Source organism: Spermophilus citellus (genome assembly GCF_964194105.1).
Source record: "Spermophilus citellus genome assembly, chromosome: 2".
NCBI classification, from domain to species: Eukaryota; Metazoa; Chordata; class Mammalia; order Rodentia; family Sciuridae; genus Spermophilus; species Spermophilus citellus.
The window spans coordinates 161302038-161328886 of record NC_138183.1 but is presented as its reverse complement, the minus strand read 5'-3'; positions in this window follow the sequence as shown (position 1 = coordinate 161328886).

The following is a 26849-nucleotide window of genomic DNA, read 5'->3' as shown; positions in this document are numbered from 1 at the left end:
AGGTTCATGGATTATTTCAAGGGTGGCTCTGTCTCTTAGACACACCCCTCTCAAAAAGTGACATCCTCTGCTACTCTACTTTGCAGAGTCCCCACCTCATTTGCCACTTGTCCTTGGGCCTCCAAAACTGAGCTGAGTAAACCTTTATTCTTTATAAATTATCCAGTCTGTGTGTTCAGTTTTATCAACAGAAAAATGGACTAAAATAGGTTAAATGACCTGCCTGAAGTCACATGACAAAATTGGCATCAGTTCACTTACCCTCACTATAAGAGTGGTTCTCTATTTTCCCTACACATTAATGTCATCAGATGGGCTTTAAAAGTACTAAAACCCAGGCTTCACACTCAGAGATGTGAATGAACTGGTTTGAGGAGGAGTCCAGGCATTGGTATTTTTGTAGGCTTCTTCAGTGATTTCCCCCCAATTACTTTCTTTTTATTGTTTTTTCAAACTTTTCATTTTTAATAACTTCAAGCTACCAAAAAAAAAGGCAAAATAGTTCTGTATGCCCTTTTCTTAGCTTTCTCAAATGGTAACATGTTACTTAACCACAGTGGATATTAACATTGATACAATAGCATTCACCAATTTAAAGATCTTATTCAACTTGCATCAATTGAAATTGATGAATAATTCTAGATAATTCTGATAACTGTGAAAAATTTATTGCTTTTAATTATTCCATCTCCTTAGTATACTTTAAACTTCCCCAGGTGATTTTAATGTTCATCCAGAGCTGAGAATTGCTGGTCTAGACAGTGGAACCCTGCAGTTGGTTATTCTATATGTGGACTTAATTGGCTGTGTGGTGCATTTTCCTCTCATTCTCTGACATGTAAGAATCGTGTCTAAAAATCTAGTGTATTTCTAAGCTATTGTTATGCTGCTGATGGGGATGATTCATTTGAAGATTTCTGACTATTTTTATGAAGTGTCAGTTATATCTGCTGGGAGGATAAATGAGTCCTAGTTATATTCATAGCAAGCTTACTTTCTGGCACCCAGGTGAAAATGGAAAATTATGCACTGGGGAGGGACAAATAAAGAGCTTTCAAATATTAACTCACGATTCAGTGGGCTAGGTCTTTGCTGAACATTTTTTTTTCTTTTTTTGTCGTTCTTTGGATGTGAAAGTCTTAAATGCAATTTAGATTTTAATTAGAGATGTGCTGGACCTTAGTGTAGAAACATTTATATAGGGAGGCCAAAGGTGTTAAACTGAAAACTGTGCATTACCTACAGATGGTTTATTAAATTAAAACATGTCTCTTAACCTCTAGCCTTGACCCTACCGTTGCAAAGATGAGTCATTGAAACATCAACCTGCCAGTTGCCCTGAATGACTGGCTAAGTGCTCCAGCTGGATGCATCAGCTACAATATGCTAAGCTGGGTAGTTCATAAGTGTTTTTATTTTCCAATGAGAATTTTTATCCTTAACTATTTATTATCTCCTGCCCTGAGTAAAAGCAAACCTGAGTGTCTGTGCTGTGTGTGAATTAGCATGGCTCTGAAGGCCTCAGGGCCGAAGAGAAACTATTCTTGAGTGAGTAAAAATGTTATTAAATTTGAAACTGCAGCCCCATCACCAGCCCTGGATTCCTTTAGGCCACAGATGTTAACTGTCAGCAAGTACTTCCTCTGTGAGGCACCAGCTTGGATGTGTAATAGCATTGCATGTGTGTTTATATCAGAAATGATATGCAAGATACCTCAATGGCCTTCAACTTCCCAGAGAAAACAGCTGGATCCCATGGGAATCCATAGAGATTCTCTTATCCTCTGGGCTTTGGAACACCCAGCTCCTCTGCCTAGAATATTCCTCTTCTCCTGGCTTGCAGCTGCCACCTCTTCTGGGAAACTTGCCTTGATATCGTCTTCCAACTTAAGTTAGAGAGGTCTTTTCTAAACATTTGCATATTAAATAGTGTGTAAATGTGCTCTAGTAAGTATATTGCTTTCTTGTCTGATTTCTCTATATTCTAGAACCTAGCCCTGGGCCTGGCACATAGAAAGTATCTAAGATGTGTTTATGGGTGAATGATGAATGGGAGCTACTTTTCAGCCTGATTGTTTCATCTATTATCTCTTTTTTTTTTTAATCCAGCAACAACTCTTAAAGGAGGGTATTATTTGTTCCCAATTCTGCAGATAAGAAAATAGACTGAGAGGTTAAGTGACTTCTTTCACTTTACCAGGGCCAGGATTTGAACCTGGCTTACTGAATTCTAAAGTTCAGTCTCTTTGCCAGCTCAGCACTCCTTGAAGGTTAGTACAGTTGGCTGAGCCACTGAGGACCACACTAGCACAAAAAGTCCTTACACAGGGCACTGAGCAGTGAGTGGGGTTCACAGGGCTATGTATGTGGTACTTAGTTTACCATGGGAGGCTTGAATGGTAAAGAGGCTGTGTCCCAAGCCCTGGGAAAATGTTATGCTCTCCTTGAAGATGTTGTGGACCAAAACCAGCAGTGCACTGTTTGGTGAGAGAGGGCCTGGAGATATCCACAAGCACCATGTGGCTCTGTGCCTCAAACCTTAGAACTGCATGCATCCTGGCCTTCCTCCGTGTGCTGAGGCAACTAGTAAACTGTCTGGTTATGAGGAAGGACTTTAAGCCTCAATCCCTGACTGACAACTTAAGCTTTATAGCTAGTTCATTCTCCCAAAGGCTCCAACCATCTGAAGGGAGGAGGAATCTGCTGCTCTGTCAAAGAAGGAGCCAAGGGATGAGGAAGAGGAGGACTGGTTTTTAGGCTACCTCACCAAGAGCAAGCACAAGAACAAAGCCCTGCAAAGCTGCCTGCATAGAAACCTGGCCAATGACTCGGTAGGTGAGTCATGCTCAGATATACCTTCCTCCCAAGCAACACCTCCAGATGTTCTGGAGAAAACACAGGGAGAGGTGAAGAGAGGGATCCCTTTGTGTCTGGTGGTTCCCTGTGGGAGCCTGCTTTTGCTTCCTTGCTTATCAGATGAATGGGCAATTCAGTGTACAGGTAATCCAGGTACTCTCACCGTCTCCAAAACTCAAGGTCAGAATTATACACTTAGAAAAGGCCTTTGTTTCTGTAAAAATCCTCTCCTTCTCCACCTCTTTTTTCTTGTTCCTTCTGTGCCTGACAAACAGAACTCATTTGGGGTGGTTCAGGTCTCAGCATGGGCTGTTAATCTACATATATGGATGCCTTCCTGTTACCACAAGTACACTCTAAGAAAGGAGACCCCTTCCACCTTCTACCTCCTACTTATATGGAAGGGTCTGCCTTATAGGGACATCAGCTCCCTAATACTTCTTTGTCCCAGATGACCAGACCAGGACAAGGTCCACCTTGAGGTCCACACACTTCAACTTGACTGATAAGAGGGAGAAAAAAATGAGCTAGGTCAATGAGAGTCTCTCACAAGGAAGTTTAAATTAGGAACCATAAAACTGTGGCAGTAGTGCTGAGAAAGGTTGCCAAAGCCAGATGTTTGTGGAATGGTCTAGAGACCTGAGCAGCCATAGCAGGCACATGTAAGCTAAGGTTGTGAGGAACCATCACACATGTCAGCTGCAGATAGAGATGTGACGACATTCTGCTTTGTTTTCTACAGTGTCTCATTAAAGCCCCGTACTGTAAGTATCACATTTTCTCTTTTAATCTAAAAAATATTAGAATCACTACCTATGTTAGTCGGCTTTTCATTACTTGACCAAAATACCTGACAAGAACAATTTAGAAAAGTTCCAGAGGTGTAGTCCATTGCTCTGGTTCCGAGGTCAGGGAGCATATCACAGTGGAGAGGCATTGTGGAGGAGAGCTGCCCCATTCATGGCAGCCAGGAAGTAAAGGGAGAGAGAAGGAAGTGGGTAAGGAGCCAGAGGGGAGATGAGCCCTTCCAGGGAACAGCCCCAGTGCCTCCTCCTCCAGCCATGCCCCACCTGTAAGTCCTACCACACAGTAAGTCCATTCAAACTAGGATGGACTGGTTTGATTGCAGCCCATAATCCAATAATTTTACCTCTTAATATTCCTGCATTAACAGGAACTTTTGAGGGACACCTCATATTCAAACTATAATATTCCCCAAAAAGCTCATGTTCATCTCAAAATGAAAAATGCATTTAGTCTATCATCTCCCAGTGCCCCATGCTCTTAACAGTTCCAGTATTGCCCAAAGCCCAAGTCCAAAGTCTCACCTGAGACTCAGGCAAACTCTTGGCTGTGTGCCCCTGTAAAGATCTAAAGTAAGTTACATATATCCAATGTACAATGGCACAGAGTAAGCATTCCCATTCCAAAAGGGAAGAGTAAGGCTTAGAAAGAACAGATAGAGCCATACTAAGACTGAAACCCAGGTGGGCAAACATTTTTTAGTTCCACCTTTGGCATCTGTGGCTCATAATAGCAAGATGTAATTTCTAAAGGACTTAAGAGTCCCTGTCTTTTTGCCTTGCTGGTTGCAGCACACATGGACTCTCTTCTAGCCGTACTGTCTCTACAGCAAGCAGCTTTTCTCAGCAGACAATCCACATTACTGATATCTCTTAATTCCCTAATTCCCAGGGTCTCCATTGCAGCCTTGACTTCACCTTCACAACTTCATGTGTTGCCCTCTCAAGGGCATCCTGCAGGGACTTCAACCCTGCTATATTTTGCCTGGTTTCCCAGGCCTTTTTTTTTTTTTTTAATCTCAGTGGAAACTTCCCTGACCCCTTAACTCCAGCATCCTGCATTTCTGCAATAACCAACACTACATATCAAGGTCTGCTGCCAGCTTGTGTAATAGCTAGGCCCCCTGAAATTAGAACTGTAGCAGCTTCTGGGTGTCTGCATGGCTGAGCATAGCAAAACAATTATCTTTCTCCCTGTGTAAGCAAGGTGCCTCCTTGATTTCTTCTTAAAGAAATTTCCCCTGCTACATCCTTGGGGATGCAGTGGGTGGTCTTGCAAATTCCTGAGATGCCCTCAAGCCTTCTTTTCTATAGTCTCTGTGCAAAGTACTTAGCATCTGTTTAGTGGCTCTAATCTCTTTAACAACCACACCTTCCTTGGCCCCAGATTTACATGCACTTTTCTGGTCAAACTGAAATTTTTGAAAACTCTTCAACTTTGCTTTATGTTCTAGATTCTCTCAATAAACCTGGCTAAAAGCTGCCATCAAAATCTATATCACTGACTGAATGCTTTGCTGCATTGAAATTTACTCTGCCAGATTAATTAGTCCATTGCTTTTAAATTCGGACATCCTACAAAGTCTCAGGATATGAGCAAAATGTAGACAAGTTCTTTGCCAGAAGATAACACAAATGACTTCTAGTCCAATCTCCAAGAGAATTCTCATTTTGCTCTGCAATCTCATGAGCTCAACTTTACTGTCTGCATTCTGATCTGACCTTCTATCAGAATCACCTATTAAGTTTCACTTTCAACATTCCTTCTAAAGCGTCTCCAAACTTTTCCAAATTTCCCTTGTGTACTAGCACCAAAGGGTTCTGAACCACATGATCAGGTTAGTCACAGCAACAATCCCACTTCTTGATACTATTTATTTAATTGTTTTTTATTTATTTTTGGTCAGTGTTTTGTTACTGTGACCAAAAACCTGATAAGAACAACTTGAATGAGGAAAAGTTTCTTTTGGCTCATGGTTTAAAAGGTTGAGTCCATGGTGGGCTGAGTCCATTGTTCTGGGCCCAAGTTGAGACAGAACATGGTGTCAGGAGGGCATGGTAGAGGAATACTGCTTCAGTTATGGCATCTAGGAAGTGGGGGAGTGAGAGGAGGAGGCCATGATAGTCAAGAGTCTTAACTGCAAGCCCATCTTTCTTCAACAGACTATGCCCCAGCAAAATGAACACCTTTCAACATTTTTGAGGCAACTCTGAAGTCTGCTGGAATTGGTTCTCTCACTATAGTGTTCCTCTTTGTGATACACCAGTGGGCACAGATGCAGGAAGAGGCCAGGCTGCCTTCAACTCAGAGGCATGGAAATGAGGCTGGTGAGGCAAGCCTGTGGCCCACCGTCAGTGTATTGTGGCCCTTCCTCTGTATTAAGAGTATTTGAGACCACTCCAAATAACAGCCACCCTAATATCTAAAGGATGGCTTCTGGGAAAGCTAAGGAACTTAGAGGGAATATTAGAAACCTGTAGTTCTGCCATTTAAAGAGTACATGGAAAAGAAGCATGAAATGACTCCAAGAGTAAAGTTAATATTCAAAACTGTGATTGTGGTGCTTTAGAATGATTATAGCTTAAACTATGTTTTATAACATAAAAACTTAGGTTGTTTTAAGAACAAATGCAAACACAGAAAATCTTTAATAATGTGTCCTATATGAGGAGACCAGTTAGCACTATGGGGTGTTGGATAGAGTTGTCTTGATCCAACTTTGTGAAGATGTGAGCAATGTTTGAAAAAAGAAAGAAAATCCAACAAAGGTTATTGCTGAGGGGAGGCCCTGTGTGTGTTTGGACAGACACGTTGCTTTACAGCTTCACAGGAGGCAAATGCACGGGTGTGCTGTGTGGTTAAGCCACAAAAGTAGTTGAAGTCTTTGCTTCCACCCTGCCATTAAGTCTTTGCAGAGATCTGAGAGGAGTCCCCCAAGGAGTTTGTGTTTTGGTTTGTTTTTTCCTCTGTGTTGGAGAGGGTTATTGAGTTCTCAGAAAATGGAAATTAGCCCTGTTCAGAGAGTCTCAAGAGGCTTCTTTTTAAAAAAAATAACAGAAACTATGGGTTTTTCTTGCCTTACAAATCTTTCTTCTGTGTCAGGGACAGCCAGCTGCATTAGTGGAATTGCTGCCTTGGCACCTGGGAGGAGGGAGGCTCGGCATCTGCCAAGGACATGTCATAGTTTCAAGTGCAGTGAGGGGCATGTGGGGCCTAAGGGTTTGATTTTTGTTTTTGTTGTTGTTTGTTGTCAAGTACACAAGTGTTGCAATAATTAGAAAACAAATCTGTCTTAAGTTGGTCTATTTCTTGAGGACAAGTTAGCCATATGTATCAACAGCTATGAATTATGTATCTCCATTACCCTGTAATTCTACTTGCAGTAATTTATGGAAGGAAATAAAAGATATGAACTGATCTTCATTTCAGCCTTGTTTATAGTAAAAAACCTACTTACTACTTGTGAAAGGCGAGAAGCTTTGTGCTATCTTGGTGGTGTGGAAGAACAAATGGATGAAGGTGTAGGAAGAGTAGGGGGAGTGACAGAGTGGGTGGGGGAGGGGTGAGCATGTGCAGCGCCCTAACTCATCTTCTTGCCTTCTCCAATCTACTTCACAGCCAGCAGCACCTTCTAGAACCAGATCGTAGCACTTAATGCATCTACTTACAGCCCTGAGGAGGCTTTCTCTCGTTCTTTGGATGAGGTTTAAATCCTTTGCTTTGAGTCACAATGTCCTTCGTAACATATCCCCTGCTTACTTCAGCAGCTTTATTGCAGCACCATCTTCCAGCTCACTGGTTATATCAGTTCATGAGTATGAAGAACCCATCTCTTCTGTCTCAGGGCCTTTGCATATGCTTGTCTCTACCTAGAGCTCTCTTTCCCTTGCTCTTCTCCTGAATAACTCCTCCTTCTCCTCCTTTAAAATCTTTCAAGTGCCTCATAGGGACTTTCCTGTCTCTCCTCAGCCCAGCCAACACCTCTGCACTATATATTTCTGCACCCCCTTGCACTCTTAAAACTCGTATAAAATATGTAACTACTTATGTAATGATGTCTTTCATACTTAACAATAGCAAATCCTGAAGAGAGGGTCCAAATCTGTTGTGTTGTTAGACTTTGTGTTAAGGGGATTAATAAAGCATTCAGATTCTTTGGACATGGTATAATTGTTTGAAATTAAGCAGGCAGGAGTTATCTTGAGGAAGGGCTACTAGACTCAGGAGAGAAGTTTTTCATAAAGACCCTTAAGGATGAGCAATGCACTCATGACCTTGAGGGAGAAACCTGAGTTTTAGATACTAAAGAAGCTAAAATATATAAGAATTAGATATTTCAGAAGGTACAAAAAATTAATGTGCCTGACCTTGTCTTCAGAGCATTCCTGGCCTGTGGGATGTTTCTGTATGCAGATACCATGTCCTATTTATAAATTAGCCCAGAGGGGTTGTGGATAGGTAGGTGGACTGAAGGACAAGGCTGCGCCTGTGGAGTGTTGGGGGAGGGAAGGAGGGATGGTGTGCAAGGGTGAATTTAAAAAAGATAAAATATTCAGTATTTTGTACATCCATTTAATAAATAGTTTCTGATGACTTACCAATGTTCCAGGCACTATTCTGGGCTCTTCTGGGGACTGGAAGAGCAGATGATTTAGAGGTGGAAGATCAAAAGCTCAAGGTCTGTCAGAGCACAGAGGAGAAATCAGCAATTTTCTAGGCCAGGTGGGAAATGGCACCACTGAGAGGGTGCTTTAGAACTGGACCCTCAAAAGTAAATTGAAGTTTATGATTAAAAAAGGGGTGGGGGATAAATGCAGTCCAGAAAAGGGAATAATAGGAGCTTGAACAATCCTGGACTATTTGGGCAGTAGCAAGAAGGTAATGTGCACTGGGAACCCAGGTGAAAAGCATCAGTAATAAAAATGATAATTGCCAACATTTACCAGACACCTCTACATACAGTCATCACTCACATGCTTTACCCATGTTAGTTCAGCTTTTGTGTGTGGCAGGCCAGGATTTTGGCCAAGGCAGTCTGACTCAGTGCCTACACTTACACTTCAGGGAGACTGAATGCTGTGCTGAGTTCTTGGGAGGGGATGTGGAAATGACTTTGAAATTTGGGAAATGATGTATTCATGCTGTGCTTTAAAAGAAAGGGCATTCTGAGAGCTGGGTAAAGACAGTCTGTGCACAGTGTCATGAGAGGCAGAAAATATGGAATACTGCACCATCATTGGGAAATGTACAGTCTCCTTAACAAGCAAAACCAACAAATGAGCCAATTAAATGCAGGGGTTGTAACCACAATGCAAACAAATGTGAGTTCTAAAAGAAGTTAGAGACATGAGGCAAGCTAACCTGCCTGAATGGGGTCTCTCCAATTTCACTTGACAAAAGGAGGAGTTGGATAAGTCCAAATCAAGATTTTCTTCATCTATTTGCAGTGAAGTGACCCCATGTTTTGTCCTCAAACATACAGATTTCAATGGTTTCTCTCCCCAATTTTATGCCCATTCTGAACCCCAGAGTGTGACCTTATTTGGAAATACGAACTTTACAGATGCAATTGGTTCAGCTGAGGTCATTCGGGAGTAGTGTGGACCCTAAATCCAATGACTAGTTTCCTTATGAAAAGAGACACAGAGACAAGGAAGACCCAGGATGTAGGGAGCAGGTCATGTGAAGAAGGTGGAGGCAGGGATTAGAGTGACCATCTATAGGCCAAAGGAGCAATCATCAGAACCCAGGGAGAGGCAAGGACGAATCCTCTCCTGGATCATTCAGGGGGAAGACGGCTCCGAAGATGCCTTGAGCTTGAACTTGTAGGCTCTGGAACAGAGACTAAATATCTCTTATTGTAAACCTTCCAGTTTGTGGCAATTTGTTACAACTGTCTTGGGAAACTAACATACAGGGGAATCTGCAAAAACCAGAAGTCAAGGTCCTGCTACAACTCCCTGATCTCCTGGAGGTGCAGTTCACAGCCATGCTATTGAGGTTAACCAGGCTAATACGAAAGGCAAGGGCTCTGGATTTCAAGCCAGCTCTCGCTATGTGCCTCAGATTTCTTACCTGTAATAATCCCACCTCAGCATTGTCCTGGGGATCAAGTTGATATACTTAAACATCTAGTGGATGGTTGCAATCACATTATTATTGCTGATGGTATCATTTACTTGGGTATAGGATGGAAAATAAGATGCCTTAGACCTTTGGTATTTATACCCCCTGCTCTAACCAGGCATGTTCTTGCCTCTGCACATTCCACACTCATACTGCAGAGCACAAGGCCTCAATGATGAGAACTTCAGGGGCTCTGTGCACAGATTGGGCATGGGACTGATTAAGCACTTATATGTATCTCAGGTGCAGGTCTGCACATGCCAGAGCAGGCTGTGCTGCCCCGGAGCCATCTGGGATTCAGATGGCTCAGTGTCCTGAGGCCTGCACAGCAGGCCTGCCACAAGATTGTTTGATCAGGCACAGGTAGTGCAAGTTGCCAACAATGCAGAAAGGCCGCAGCTGTTAGATCCCAGGAATCACAGCTCCACATCCCACAAGGCCCATTTCAAATGCAAGGGGTCTGGGAAGAACTCCAAAAGCTTTATTTGCAGTCTTTCTTTTCCAGTCCCAGCCTATCTGTCAGGTCACAGGGTAGCAACTGCTGAGCACACCAAGTCTGAGATTCGTGCTGGCAGCAGAAAAGAGTTTAGAAGAAATTGGAAGTGTTCTCTGGGGTTCCTACCCTATTAGCCTGCTCTGGTTTCTTGGGACTCTTGGCTTTTTTAGATCTAGGTTATTCTAGGCCTGGGGACAATGATTCCTTTTGCTCTTCAGGGTTCTGGATTATAGAATATAAACACAAAGAACTGAGCCAAGCAAGAGTACCCAGATCACCTTTACTAACCAAACTGAAGGCTCTTCAGTAAACTGTAGGCTTGAAGCCAAATGAGACTTTTTGTGTTTTCCCCCACCTTGAAATCAGACCTCCCCAATACAGCAGGTAAAGATGGCTGCAAGTCCTTTGATTTTCCTCCCATTGCAAGAGTAGGACTTATGGCCTCTACTCTTAAATCATGTGGAAGCTCTGACTGCTTTGATTGGTAGAGTATAGGCAGAATGGCTCTGCGCCCATTTCCTAGCTGCTGGCTTTTTCTAGTCTTTTGGAAAATTCACTCCAGGGCCCTGGGTTATTTTAGAAATCCATTGACTCTGCTAGAGGAGCAACATAGGAGGCACTGGGACTCCACGGAGAGGAAGAAGCACACAGATGAGCCCAGTTTTCCAGTCATCTGCCATGTGAAGCTGTCTGGGACTTCTAGCCCAAATCCAGCCCATGTGGAGTATCCAGTCAATGCCATGTGGAGCAGAAAAATTGGGGTGGTCCTCAAACAGTTTCTCAAGCAATTAGAAGACCAGCAAAAATTAACAAAAACATTCTGTAAGAATCAGTTAGTTACACGAAATTTTTCCATTAAGAGGGTTATAAATATTTTTAGTTGTCACTTGTGTATAAAAAATCTTTTAGTGCCATAACATTTATTATAAGCATATGGATACGTATATTTTTGTTCCCTAAAGAGCAGCTGTGAGAGCCATTGGCCCACTATAGGTCTGTTGCCATCAGGGGGACTATACCACTGGTCATCATCAGGGCTCTGAGCAACTGAACTAGGACTGTGGCAGAGGATGGGGCTTACCCTAAATTCCTAACCTGCAAAATGGTGATATGTTATAGAATACCTGTTGTTTTATTTTATTTTTTTTAGAGAGAGTGAGAGAGGAGAGAGAGAGAGAGAGAGAGAGAGAGAGGGAGAATTTTCAATATTTATTTTTTAGTTTTCAGCAGACACAACATCTTTGTTGGTATGTGGTGCTGAGGATCGAACCCGGGCCGCACGCATGCCAGGCGAGCGCGCTGCCGCTTGAGCCACATCCCCAGCCCAATACCTGTTGTTTTAACCACCAAACTTGGGAATAGCTTGTTATTCATCAATGAATTATTGGAACACATTCAGTCCCAGATGCCATGGGGGCTGAAATACAAAGAGTAGAGTTTGGGCACTCTCTGGTTGTGCTTAACAAATGGCTATATTTATCTCTCCAAGGAGAGTCCAGTGAACCAGAGCTCAGATCAGCTAGGACTCCATGCAGTACAGGGACCTGCTCCCTGGAAAGACAACAACAGGGATCAGCCTCTCACCTCTCTCACTAATCAGATAATCCTCTTTCTGGGAAGGAGCAAACAAAAAAGGCAGAGAAAAATAAAGTATCCTTCTGGTGTAAGTCAGTTTCCTGTCACTGTAAAAAAAAAAAAAAATACCGGAAATAATCAACTTATAAGGAAGAAAGGTTTGCGCTCATATTTTCAGAAATTTCAACCCATGGTTGCTTGGCCCTGTTGCTTTGTGCCTGTGGTAGTGCAGTATACCATATTAGAAACACATAGTGGAGGAGACCTTTTCACCTCATGGCAACTGTGAAACAAAAGAACAAGACAGAAGGGGCTAGGGTCCCAATATCCTCTTTAAAACCATGCCCCAATTGACCTAAATTCCTCCAAACAGGCCCCGCATGCTAAAGGTTCCACCAGAGGCCAGGGACCTTTGGCATATGGGCCTTTGGGGGACATGTCAGGTCTAAACTATAGCACCCCCTTAGGGCTTGAATGGTTGGAAGTGTTTACAAAGTTTCCTCTGTGAAGAGGTAAAGGAATAAACATCATGTGCTCAGTGGCAAAACAAACAACCAGAAATAGGTTGTTTGGTTTGACTTTGCAAGGTAAAGACATAATTGCTAAAATAGAACCTGGCAAAATATCAGATTTTTCTTCCCAGTTTTTCCTTAATCCAGAGCAGACAAGATCCCACAGTATGCTCTGGATACTTTTCATTTTCCCGTTGGAGCCCTTATTGTAATGGTAATCAATTGTTCATAGGATTATCTGCTTAACATCTGTGCTTCCCTACCTTGAAAGCTCTGCAATAATGGAAAGTTTGTTCTCTACTGAATCCCTGGGGCCTAGAACATATTAGATGCTCAGTAACTACTTACTGATTGGATACATGAGCCAAGCAGGTGTGCCTAACATGCACCTGTGAGGCCTGTTCCTATGAGCCAGCTACTCTGCTCTCCTATTCCTTAGACTTCATGAAGAGGCTGTTCAGCAGGAGTCCACACCCCTGGCCTTGCTCTGTGACTCCCCACAGGATCATGAGCCTGTCTTTAGTCTGTAGGCAGTAGAACTGTGTGGACAAGAGTAGTAGAAAACACCAAGGACCATCTTCTGTTGCTAAGCTGGATGTGTCCCCCAATGCAAGCCATCTAACAGTCACTGAAGTCATCCCAGCCTTGTATAAATAAGCATGATCTCTGCTCTGCAGTCCTGCCATAGTAGGTGTGGGAATCCAATCAGAAAATGAGGTCAAAACATTTTGAAACTTTTCTTTGAACTCTTAGTAATAGACATACATGCATAGGGGGTGCAATAAATAATATCCAAACCAGCCCCTTGTCCATGGCTTAGGGATTTAAAAAAAAAAACAACTTTATTGAGATACAATTAACATACCATAAGGTTCAGTTTGAAAGTGGACAGTCCAGTGGTTTTAGGATATTCACAGAGGAATGCAGCCATTATCACAATCAACTTTCAAATGTATCCATCATCCCTGAAAAATGTCCTAGAATAGTATAAATTTTCTTCATTTCTCTGACCTTTCTAGGAAACTGTCTATTTTCTATCTGTGGATTTGCCTATTATGCCCATTTCACAACAATAAAATAACACTAAGCATCACTTTCTATGCCATAATGTAGCAGGTATTAGTCCTTCATTCCTCTTTTTTAAAACTTTTTTTATAACTTTATTTGTTTTATTTTTTTATGTGGTGCTGAGGATTGAACCCAGTGCCTCACAGGTGCTAGGCAAGCGCTCTACCACTGAGCCCCAGCTCCAGCCCCACTTCATTCCTTTTTATTTCCAAATAATATTCTATCACAGATATGCCACATTTTATTCATTCATTCATCAGTTGATGAACATTTGGCTTGTTTCCACCTTTGGTTTTTATGAATAATGCCGCTTTGAACATCTGCAATTTTTGTGTGGACAGTCATATGCATTGCTCTTGAGGACATATGTAGATTAGAATTGCTGGGTCATACAGTAACTCCATGTTTAATATCATAGCTCAGGAATGTGCTGGTTTGAGAACAGAAGAGTGAGGCTGTCCAGGATGGCATAGTGTGTGTGTGTGTGTGTGTGTGTGTGTGTGTGTGTGTGTGTGTGAGAGAGAGAGAGAGAGAGAGAGAGAGAGAGAGAGAGAGAACACAAGCTCGCAGAGCTACTGAGGTGGCAGTCACTTTTGAATGCCATATACAAAACAATTCTTCACCAATCAACTCCTTGCTACCTGGAAACTTATGACCCTTTGCTTTGCTGTTTGTTGTTGCCCTGGTGGGTTGGGGTGGTCCTCAAACAGTTTCTCAAGCAATCAGAAGACCAGCAAAAATTAACAAAAACATTCTGTAAGAATCAGTTAGTTACATGAAATTTTTCCATTAAGAGGGTTATAAATGTTATTTTTAGTCATCACTTGTGTGTAAAAAACCTTTCAGTGCATTAACATTTATTATAAGCATATGGATACATACATTTTTGTTCCCTAAAGAGCAGCTGTGAGAACCATGTTGGCACCTATATCTGCTGCCACCAGGGGGACTGTACCACTGTTCATCATCAGGGCTCTGAACAACTGAACTAGGACTGTGGCAGAGGATGGGGCAGAGAGTGAAGGTGAGGTTTTTAAATTTAGCCAGACAAGGTTGGGTAATAATTGCCAAGTCTTGACTTTAATTCTTCCCTATCCTTGCCCTGCTCTTTAGCAATTCTTTCAGGGACTCCTAAAAGGATCCGGCTTTGCTCAAGACATCTTCTTCTAGGATCTGGATTCTTCTGAGTTTGAGTTTCCCTAACAACTTGAAATCCTCTACCCTTTTAAGGGGGCTCCATTTAAGATATCTCCTGTTTATGCCCCGGCCTGAGCTCCAAGAAGGCAGGTTTGTGCTGGTTTCCCTATTGCACAGTGTGCTCCAGCCTGACTTCCTATCCTGGAGCCACATTCCTTGCATCCTGCAAGAGGTCCATAACAAACACACATCAGGATGGCCTCAGTATGCTCCCCCAGTGGTAAAATTGTCCCTTTCAGAAGAGTAATCTCTGCACAAGCATCAGAAGTATAATCCTGCATTTCCATATTTTGAGTGCTCAGGCTTTCCTGGAGTTGCCTCTTCTTACCAGCACAGAGCCTGCTGCAGTCTCCGGAGTAGGCACCTCCTTGTTTGAGGAATGTTAGTTGCCCATTCATGACAGCCTCTGAAAATACTTTAAGCATTTTCCTTCTGGGCCATTTCCCCAGCGCCATCTCAGTACTGCAATACATTTTGCACTGTTTTGTTTGTTTGTTTTTAAAGACCTCAGTTCACCTGTTTGTTTTCCTTTAAATGAGTGTGCTCTTGGAAGGACTCTGGTACGTGCTATTTCTGCTTGTCCTCACAAGGCCTCTGATTCTCAGGAAGGATCTCTGTTCTCTCTCCCAGCCTGCTGCCTCCCAGAGGTGCCTGTTATGCAGTCACCCACCTAACTGGAGGGAGCTCTGTAGCCTCACCTGGGAGATCTCAGGGGAACAGTGTTGTGGGGACTGATAGTGAATGCTCTGCTTCTGTATTCCCAGAGCTTTGCAGCATCATCTGAGGTCACTGTACTCCTGGAAGCGCAAAGGCCTCTGCCACTTGTGCCTGCCCTGAGACTGGGATTGCTTTGTATTTACTGTCCCCTATCCCTGAACACCACAGGTGTGTGAGTGTTGAAATGTCAAAGGTACAGGGGAAAAAAGTCTCCCTGTGGCCACTTTGAGAGACAGAACCCTAGTACTAAATGTATATAGATTTTGTGGAACCAGTAAGATTTACCTCATGATTGAGGCCATTAAAAAAATTGGGATATCGATCCCTTTGTTAGTGAAATCAATCAATCAGATACTCATATTGTGCCAGTGGATCAATTTTACTGCCCCTGAAGAGCTTAAGAGCATTCTTCGTGAGATGGCATGTTAATAACCTTAATTGATACATTCCATAATTTTATCGTAAGCCACAGGATTACTTCCACAGAAAATGATATATTTTTTTTTTTTTGGCAAGAGGTGCAGAGCAGAAGTTTCATGGTATTTCTCAAAGGTGATTAAAACTGTGACATCAACTGGAAAACACCTCTGGCCTTTGGATCTGCTGTGGTTTGGGATGTGTCCCCCAAAGGCATGTGTGTTGAAGGCATGGTGGCCAGCCTGTGGTGCTATTGGAAGGTAGTGGACCCTATGAAAGGTAAGGCATTCTGGGAGTAAATGGAGTAACGGGAGTTCTTGAAGGGAATTTGGGGACCCTCGCCCCTTTCTCTCTTTCTTTAGCTTCCCAGCCACCATGAGGTGAGCAGTTTCCTCCACTGCCAGTTTCTACCTTGATATACTGCCTTGCCATAGGCCCATAGGTAACAGGGGAAAGCAACCATGAGCTGAAACCTCTAAAATCATGAGCCAAAATAAACCTTTTTCCCTATTATGTTAGTCATCTTAGGTATTTTGTCACAGAGACAGAAAGCTGACTAACCTAGGATCCAAACAAGACAATTCCCAACCAGTGATATTCTTATGCAATTCATGTGGGAATGAACTTCTCCACACACAAGTGTGGAAAAAACCTAATAAATACTAGTTCTCATCAGTAAAACTGCACTTGGTTTATCATAGGTGAATTAGAATTAGAGTCTGCTTTAGCTTCATGTGCAGAGTGAACTGCACAGTTGTACTGACTGCTATGTCACCATTTTCTCTGCCTAGTTTGCTTTCCTGGTGTTACCAGGGAGACTTGGAGCTTTCTAGGATGCTGGAAACTGGGGCAGACCCAGTTCCCCTGGAGGTTCATTTCTAAACAGTTCTGACAGCACTCACCTTGCCCCAGGAGTGAAATGTAAGACTGGCTTACCTTAACCACACTCCCCCATCCCTCCGTGTCCATGCTCTGCAACCTTGCCCAAATATTTGCAGGCACACATAAATCCTGAGCAAATAATTGCCCAGTGAGTCTAAATGTTTGTAGTACTTAGTATTTTTTTGCAGCTAGCATCTCCCACACATGATGATTTTTAATTTCAACCAGCTCCATACATGTTCTGTAGGGTGTTCATGGCAGGGAAGCAGAGCAAATGTGTATGGTGCATGTAGAACTTTTGGTCCATTTTAGCCCTTTCCCCCTCCCTTTGTCCCTGGTATGATTCTTCCTTGCAAAAACAAGAGAATTGTTACAGCTCCTCTGCAGGTGGGAAGCTGTGTGGAAAGAGATCATCTTTGTTTTTTCTAGCTCCCTTGCCAAGTCCTCCGGTGCCAGATGGACAGGTGCTGTATGACTATGATGTGTGCTCAGGCTGGGCTGGGGAGGTACAAGAAAGCCAGGAGCTGCTTGTGCATGGGATCAGAGGCAAGAATGGAGCTGAAGGAATTTCCCAGTTCTCTCTCCTCCCAAGATGATCTCAAACTGCAGTACTAAAACAGTCATTTGTAGATGTATAAAATATTATCTTAGGAAACTGCTCAATTTTCTCTTTTAACAACTATACTTGGAATAATACTTGAAGAAAAATAAGAGAGGGAGGACTAGGAAAAAATTGATGTAAATGTGAGGAGAGTAAATTCTTACATATTTACTCAGTTCCTACTTTGAGCAAAGTAAAGACGTTTTCCCTGGACCACTGGAGCTATCTGATAATGAGGTTCTTTGATGACACCAAGAAGTTTCCAGTCTGGTCCAAGAGTAAAGATATAGACATAAAGGTTATGATAACATAATATTGTTTCCAGTAGCAACTTATTAGCACATATTGGATTTTTCTCTATATCATCTGGGATACTTCTCTTAGGAAAGTGGCCAAAGCAATTATGCAAATGTCCCCAACTAACTCAATAGCTCTCTGTCTGGGAGTAATATATCAACAGGAATGAGAAATGGTGAGGAAGTGAGGTCCAGGTGTGGGATTTTTCCAGAAAGCAAAAAGGGGTTCCTATAAAACAACTCTACCTCTATACAGAAAGTCCGTAATTTAGGATGGTTTAAGTTCTTGACTTCAGACTGTGTGGAAGTGATATGCATTTAGTAGATGCACTTCTTCAAATTTATCTTTACCCAGGCTAGCAATATAACTCCCTCTTCAATGCTGAGCCGATCTCATTAGCCACACCATTATAAGGGGAAATGGCCAACCCTCCGGAGTGCACTGTGTTGCTAAGCTAGGATGTTCTGCAGGTTGGATGTGTTAAATATATTTTTTACTTACAATATTTTCAACTTATCATGAGTTTATCAGGGCATAGTCCCATTGTAAGTCAAGGAGCATCTTTATACAGTCAAAGAGCAAAGAATGCCTGCATTGAGAAGATGGAAGCAAGCACTGTTATGAGTTATGGGAGGGACTGGGGTTGTGGCTTAGTGGTAGAGCGCTTGCCTAGCATGTGTGAGGCACTGGGTTTGATTCTCAGCACCACATACAAATAAAACAAATAAAAATAAAGGTATTGTGTCCAACTACAACTAAAAAAAAAAGAGTTATGGGAAACATCTTGCCCCAACACATTGTCATTTTTCCTAACTATGCCACCATGAGCTTGATTATATGTCAGTGCCAGGCCCTTAGGAGGTATACCCTGGATGATTCAGATTAGGCCAAGGTGCTATAATTACCAAGACTCCCCCACATGTCATCAAATGGATGAATAAGATATTAGTTTGTTTCTCACTCGTGTGAAAGTCTAAGGTCACTCCCCTCCATGTAGTCATTCAGGAACCTAGATTGGTGACTGACTGTCATCCAAGGGTGGGAGCCTTAGCTGGGGTTTGCCCATAATAACAGAGTTTGAGATAAGGGCTCTATCTTTATTTAGAAATTTAATTTTGGAATTTGAAGAACTAATAGTTCTGGAAAAACTGAAATAGGAGTGAGGTGAAGCTTATAAAGCATGGGTTATCAAGATGGTCCCCATGTTGAGAAACTGGGGCTCTTTACTATAACATTCTGTATGTTAGTCTAGGGCTGCTACAACCAAGTACTACAACGTGGGTAGCTGAAACAATAGAAATGTATTACCTCACAGTTCTGCAAGGCCAATATCAAGGTGTTGGCAAGGCTTGGGGCTGTGAGGAAGAATCTGGTTCATACTCTTCCTAGCTTCTGGTGGCTTGCTAGAAATCTTCAGAGTTCCTTAGTTCATAGATCTCTGCCTTTATCTCCACTTGATGTTTCCCCAATGTGCATGTATGTCTCCAAATTTCCATTTTTTTTTTTTTGTAAAGACACCAATCATGTTGGATTAGGGCCCACCCTAATCATCTGCAAACACTATTTACAAACAAGATAATATTCACAGGTACTGGGAGTTAGGACTTCAGTATCTCTTTTGAGAACACAATTTACTTCATTAACAAGCTATATAGACGTAACTCAGAATTGTCTGACAAAGGAATCTAAAAGAAAAACACTGGCTCCTGATCTCCATTTTCAATGCCCCAAGGAACATCAACTCTATGGCTCTTTCAAACTGCATCTGAGTGTCAAGTGGATCCTGTTGGTGCCCCCTACAGTGGCTGCAAAGAATCACCAGGACAGAAAGCGATACATGTTAAACAGCTGTTAAGGTTCCCCTTTGGAAAGCTTCACTGAGGATGTGAGGTGAGGCCAAGAAGTGCCTGATACTTGTCCCAGGATGCTATTCCTGTTTGTCTACCTTGCTTCCAAGAGGGCAAGTTTTTGCTGGTCATTTTTACTATCGTACCCTTTTCCACACTGGAGCGTTTGGTACATTAAAGCATTTAATTCATACTGAAAGGATAAGATAGGCTTCTAGTTCCAGTATCTCCATCATGACTTGGGGTACTTGATGTAGCCACAGGAGGATTCTTAAGTGAATTGAGAAATAGGATTCTTTCCCCTGTCCTTCTTCCACACATATTTATACCATTGGGAAGGTTACAAATTTAACCTTCCTCCTCCTCACCCCCCTGCCTCCCCTTCTGACTCCAGAGGGTTAAGGGTACAGCAAAGCATTATCTATTCAGGTATTTAATATATCCCAGCGTCTTTTCGGTAAATCCACTTCATGATACATCTTTTGGGTATTTTAGTAACTGAATCTCTTTGGAAAGGATCCAGGATGGAGACTCAGTAGAACAAATAGTGCTGTAACAAAGTTACTGTGTATTGCCATTATTATTGTCTTCTTTATTTCAACATGGCTTACAGAAAGAAAAGAGAGGTCATCTGTAAAATGCTCATTTAAAAGTAATTTCTAAGCATCTGTCTGCACTGAGCGCTGCATTAGGCACTAAGTGGACAGAGCATGTTCAATTGAGATCCTAACAAGGTTGTGCCAAAGCACTTACCCACTTGGTTCACACAGGGTGGTTGGGGACACTGTGACCCGACTCTAGGAGTCACTCATTAAGTGGGGGAAAAAAAACTCCACAAAACCCCAGCAGCTCTTTTACTATGACCTCAAAGCACTTGTCATTTTTTAATGTATTTCTGCCCACATCCTGTACTCTCCACACCCACCCTCTACCTTCCCATACCCTACTGCCATCAAAATGGCATTGGAATCAGACCATTTTGTTAAATGGATACACAGAGAATCTTAGACTTTCAATCTGTGGGGAAATTCACAAAATATTGATCATCAAAATGAGGATGCCATAACCTTGAGGAATGGTTCTCTTTTGATTAAGTCTCTCCAGTTTCTTTCTTATCTGCAGACATATATACGCATATAATTATTGATGAGAACATTAGCTAGAATTTATCAAGCGATTACTGTATGTTAGGCACTTCTAAATATTTCTAATTCTCAGAATAGCCCTGTAGAATGGGCATTATTAGTCTTATTTTCAGGAGAAACTGATGCTCAGAGGGCTTAAATAATTTGTCTAATATAGCACAGCAGTTTTGTAGTTCAAGCCCATCTCTGCTCTGACCCAGATCTTGCCTGTTATATTATATTGTGGTATATTTTCTTTATTTTGAGGATAAGAATTTGGGGGGGCCTCTAGCCAGAGGCCCTGACCCTGGGAATGGCGACCCTCCCTTTCCATGAATTGTTCAACACAAAGGCACAAGACCTCCAGACCAGCATGTTCTATATGGACCTCTCTGTCGGGGTCTTCAAATCCATCCTAAAGACCTTCATTTCTGTTGGTCCCACCTATGCCTTGCATAACTGTAGCATCCATGAATTCCCATATCATTCCTTGTCAGGGCCTTTCTCCCAAGCAGAGCCCTGTCTGACAGGAATAGCACCAGAAGAGTTAGGATGGGAAAATGATAGGTTCTCTTGGACCAGTGGTAGTCAGGTACAGGGAGACAACAGGAAAGACAGTTAGAAGGTGAAATACCCAGGATGTATTGATCACTGCGTGGGTGAGGCAGGTGAGGGGAAAAGGAGAGTCGAAGGTGTTCTTGGGTTTTTCCCTTGTGCCATTGGAGGTGGTCCCCACAGGTGAGGGCCTGTATCACTTCCATACTTCCACATCTTTTCCTGATATGTTACCTGAATTTTTGTAGATTTTTCTGTGCTGCATCATCAATTTGCAGCAGCCCTCAGGACACTGCACTGAATTTTAACCAACTGTAACATAAAATCTAGAGGATGATTTTGTTCATTTTTCCATCATACATTGCTCATTTATAGCAATGTGCAACTTTGCTGGCTTCTATGGGTGTTTTTCTTCTGTGAATGTTGTTCCTTTATATATTTATATTACATTTAACCACACATCCAAGGCCTTCTTCTAAAATAGTCTTTAAGGGAACTTAGAGATATAATTTGAAATGAAATTGGGATAAACTTACTTTATCTCTCTTTTTTAATGTAATGGGACTAATTTTTCTGCAGTGCTATCTAAGCCAGTGGTCCCCACATACAACAGCTGAGATCACCTGGGATCCTTTTTAGTAGATAGAGCTTTTTGCCATAACTCCCTCCTCAAGGAGAGTCTGATTCCATAGGGATGAGGCATCTGCATTTTAAAGTCATCAGGAAATTCTGATGAGTAGCCAGGTTTGGAAATCACCCATCTGAGTCATGGTCTTCAGATTTAGAAGCCCAGATTTGTTACATTAGCATTTTATTTTATTTGAAGAAAATATGAACATTTTAGAATGGAATTAAGTGGTGTTTTACTTGTTTATTTTTCTTATTTTTATTCTTTTTAGATATATATGACAGTAGAGTGTATTTTGACATATTATACATATGTGGAATATATCTTATTCTAATTAGATTCTCATTCTTGTGGTTGCACATAATGTGGAGATTCATTGTGATGTATTTATGTATGTATATAGGAAAGTTAAGTGGTGTTTTATTAATAAAAGCTAATATTAAATTACTGAGGACTTGTGATTGCTAGTTGCTGGATAATTTTCAAAAGAGTTACTTTATTACATAGTGTAATCCTCAGTTATGTGTTGCAGAACATCCTCATGTTCCAAAGCTATGGAAATGAATGCTAAATGAGATTGAAGAAATTCTTTGAATTGCTAGTTCAAGTGACCAAGTGGAAGAATATGGCCAGAACCGAAGTATCTGACTCTGGAAGGAAGTCTATCTCTGAGCCACCACCCTGGATTGCCAGCATATGGGATTAGTGAACCTGATTCCAGAATTTCTCAGTTATTTTTTTGCCTTTTGGAAATAAAACACTTTCCTCTGTTACTTGTGGGAGGGCAATTAGTCAAGGCTAACACATCCTACAATTGCTGAGTGCTCTGGTGAAGAAAAATCTTATTTCTCTGCCAAGAGAATTAGAAACAGGGCCCTTCTTAGGAAAAACAAACAAATAAGCAAACAAAAGAAGAAAAACAACAACAAAAACCTTGGCTTTCCTGTTCAAACCCATTAAGATCTTTTAGTATTATCTTTTTTTTTTTTAAGAGTCAGGATTGATTTAAGTTTATTACTTATGAAAACAGTGATATCTTTGCACAGTTAATGTATCCAGTTAACTACACCCATAAGATGCTGCTTCTGTTTGTGTTGTCATAAATCAATGAGAGACTGTTAATAGTAACACTGGCTTAATCATTCTCATGCCTCTTGTTGCTAATGGGGACTATAAAAATAGATGGAGGTGTGAAGAAATGTGTTTTCTGAAGCTTTAGGGGCCTAAATGGAGCAGAGGCATGGGCTGGAAAGGGGGCCCATTAAGGCCTTTAGAATGAGGATGACAACAGCTCCAGCCCTTTGCTTCTGCATGGCTTCCCATGAAGCATTTTCTTTAATTTTCCAATATCCCTGTAAGGTAGGTTTTGACCTCCACCTATTAGGGGAGGAAACATGAGCAGACTCCTGACCTGAGCTCTCTCCTGTCACCGCCCACCTAGACCTATGCCTAACACTGGCCCCGCCGTGCTTGTTCTTGGCAGCCCACAGATGCTTCTTCCCAAGGCCCTTTGAAATTTGTGATTTTCCAGTGCTTGATTTTAAGTGTGCTAGGCTGAGATTTTAGGTTGCTTTGGGATGTACAAACATACTTCAATCATGGTAAAAAGGAGTCGTAGAAGTGAAATGGTCATTAGGCACCTCAGAGGGGAATTTGCTACACACACACACACACACACACACACACACACACACTCAGTCTTTTTCAATAGCTTGACTTTATTAGGACATGAGCCTCTGATAGTTTTCTTTACTTCTTAACAGTGCTACACAAGGATTATTGCTGTGTAATATTTAGTTTTCTTGGCATTACAGTTGAATTAAATGAAGACCAAATAGGATATGGAAGAAAACATCTCTCCTTCTGATCTACTTCGTGGCCCTGTTTCCTGTATTTAATGAACACAGTGGCAAACTAAGAATTGACCCATATGCTAAGGGCCTCCACAGAACCAGGGCAGGCTTTGCAGAAATGAAGAGAAATATCATTTAAAGTGTTTCTTAAATTGGAGAGCTCTTTATTTTTTCCCACAGCAGGCCTATGTAGCAGATACCCATGTGATTTTCTTGGAACTAGGCTAAGGGGAAGAGAAAAGACAGACAAAGTAGTTTTTTAGGGTTTTGTGTTTTGTTAACCAGTGAGTAAGTTAATTTCATTACATCCCCAATTCCAATTTTCATGCATCTCCAAGACCACATGGTTGTTGGAGCTGTTGAGCACTGGGTTCAGGTGGACTGGAGGCTCTGTAGGAGGAGAGAATACTGACAAAGAGTTTATGTCAGAACTAGATGCAGATTTGGAAAGAGTGTGGGGACAGCTGTCAGTCCTGTGGGGACTCAAAAAGGGTTGATGTCGTCAAGGGCTTGATCCAGGGAGATCTATGTCTCAGGGAAGAAGGATGACATCAGTCTTGAAGGAGGATGACATCAGCTTTGAAGGAGGATGACATCAGTCTTGAAGGAGGATGACATCAGTCTGGTGAGCTCTTCTGGTCCCTCAGGTGCCTAAGAATTCAAGAAAAAGCTGGAAGGATGGACCAAGGGCCTCTTTCTTTGAAGGCTGATGAGGAGCCAGCCACTTTCCTCCCAAAGATTTAGCAGATCCCCAAATCTGCCTGCTTTTGTGCTGCCAGCTTTTGAAGGAAGAGACCTCCTTTCACCCACCACCAACCAGCTCAAACCTCACTGAGCCAGCTGAGAAAAAGAACCAGCAGCTCGAGAACAAAATGAGTCAGAACCAAGAGAATAGAACCTCAGGAAAATGGAGCTGCTGGAAGAAATGGGCAAAAAGTAATAAGAAATCAGAGATTTAAATGCATTACAAAAAGACTTTCTAAAGGAAAAAGAGTCTTCACTAAGAGTTAACAGTCACTATTGAGACCCAGTTTGGTGGCTTATAAGTTCAAAGCGCAGAGGAAAATCACAAGGAGATGAGAGAGAGGGGGAGAGAGAGAGAGATACAGAGTGATTCTGGGAATATAGAACCAGGAGACCTAACTTTCAAGTGATAGGATTTACAGAAGGATAAAGAGGAACTGCTGAAGAAGAATCAATAAATAAACACATAATAGAAGAAAATGTCTGGAAAGACTAGAATCTGTATATTGAAGGTACAAGCCAAGATTCAGTTTAGATTGATGAGAAATGTGACACACATTCTGGTAAAAATTCCTGAACTCTAATTATGAAGAGAACATCTTGTAAACTTTTAACTAGGAAGACGAGTCACTTACAAGTGAACAAGCGTAAGATTGACATCATGCTTCTAATCTGGAAGCTGGAAGATATGGGGATAAAAATCTACAGAAAATACACAAGAATCCTATGCCTAGGCAAGGTATTCATCCGTCAGAGCTAGAAAGAAAAAGTGGTTTTAAGACATACAATCCTCTAGATTTTTCATTTACACTAGCTATCTTAGCAAAATGCTTACAAAAGAAACCAACAGCAAATAAACTATACCAAACAGAAGATGAGTGGAAAAGAATCAGTACTGAGTAAAGAATATTGGTCTCTGTGGATCTTGAAATGCTAAGCAATATCCAGCCTTGGGCTCCAAAATATAGAGAGCAGAGTGGAGACCAAGGACTTTTAAAGAATTCTCAATGACACATGTGCAAGGCCCTGGGTTCAATTCCCATTACTAGGAGGCTGGGGGAGCATTCCCAATGAAAATAGACCTCACAGCCCCAATACCAAATAGTTATTTATCTAATATTTAAAGAAAGGAAGAAGCTAATTGCAAAGTTACTTAAACTTTTCTAGACCATAAAAAAGTGAAAAAGATTCAAATTCACTTAATGCACCCGATCTAATTTTAACACTCAACTCTAATAAAGAATAATTGAAAATTTAAAAACTATAAACCAATATAATTACAAAGATTGATGCAAAATAAATATAAAACAGAAAATAGAATAAAGTAAAATTTTAAAAAGAATTCTATACTGTGACCTAGTAAGATTTATTTTAAGAATGCAAGAATAGGGTTGGGGTTGTAGCTCAGTGGTAGAGCATTTGCCTTGTATGTGTGAAGCACTGGGTTGCATCCTCAGCACCATGTAAAAATAAATAAATATAAAGGTATCGTGTCCATCTACAACTAAAAAACATTTTTAAAAGAATGCAAGAATAGATGGGCATGGGATATCTATCAGTATAACTTACTTTATTAGCAAATTAAAAGAGAATATAATATGCTATATTAGTAGATTTTGAAAAGGCATCTTATAAAATTTTTACAAAAAAGCTATGTAATATGGAAATAGAAGTAAATCTATGTACAATAAAGACCACTTACCATAACCCAACAGCAAATATTTTCTTAAATGGTAAAACATTAAATGTATTTCTGTTGAAATCATGAATTGAAAAGATATACCCCCACTATCTTTTTATGATATTATGTTGGAGTTTCCAGTGGATTAAATAAGTCAAGAAAAGAAATGACTGATATTAATACTATTCTTTTTTATTTCTGGTGTACTTTCTTTTTGACCTTTCAAAACAAACTCCAAAGATGTACTTGTAAGTTTTTAGAAAAAGCTACTGAAGTTAATAACATAATTTTGTAAGGTAACTGGATTAGGATGCACACACACACACACACACAAATACCCAAACTTTTCTTTTTTTCTACAAGTAAGCAGTCAGAAATGGAAATGGAAAAATTCATTTATAATAGCTTTAAATAATATGATATATTTATAAAATAAATATATTAAGAAAGCACAGGATCTTTATGAAGAAAATTATGAAAACTTACTGAGGGGCACACAAATATTTTAACATTTGGAAATTTTTTTCCCAAGGAAATAATTTAATTTTTTTAATACTTTTTTTTTTAGTTATTGATGGACCTTTATTTTATTTGCTTGTTTATATGTGGTGCTGGGAATCAAATGCAGTGCCTCACATATACGAGGCAAGTGCTCTACTGCTGAGCTACAACTTCAGCCCCCAATAATTTAATTTTAAAAAAGTACTTTCTTCAAAACTTGTATAAACTTTTGGTAATTTCTGTCAGTGTCCCAGGAGAGAGTTTTTATCTTGGAAATTGGAGAAAATAGTTTTAGAAATTGTATGGAAGAATTGACTTTTTATACTAGCTAAGAAAAGTGTGTAAAAGAAAAATGAGGGAAGAAATTT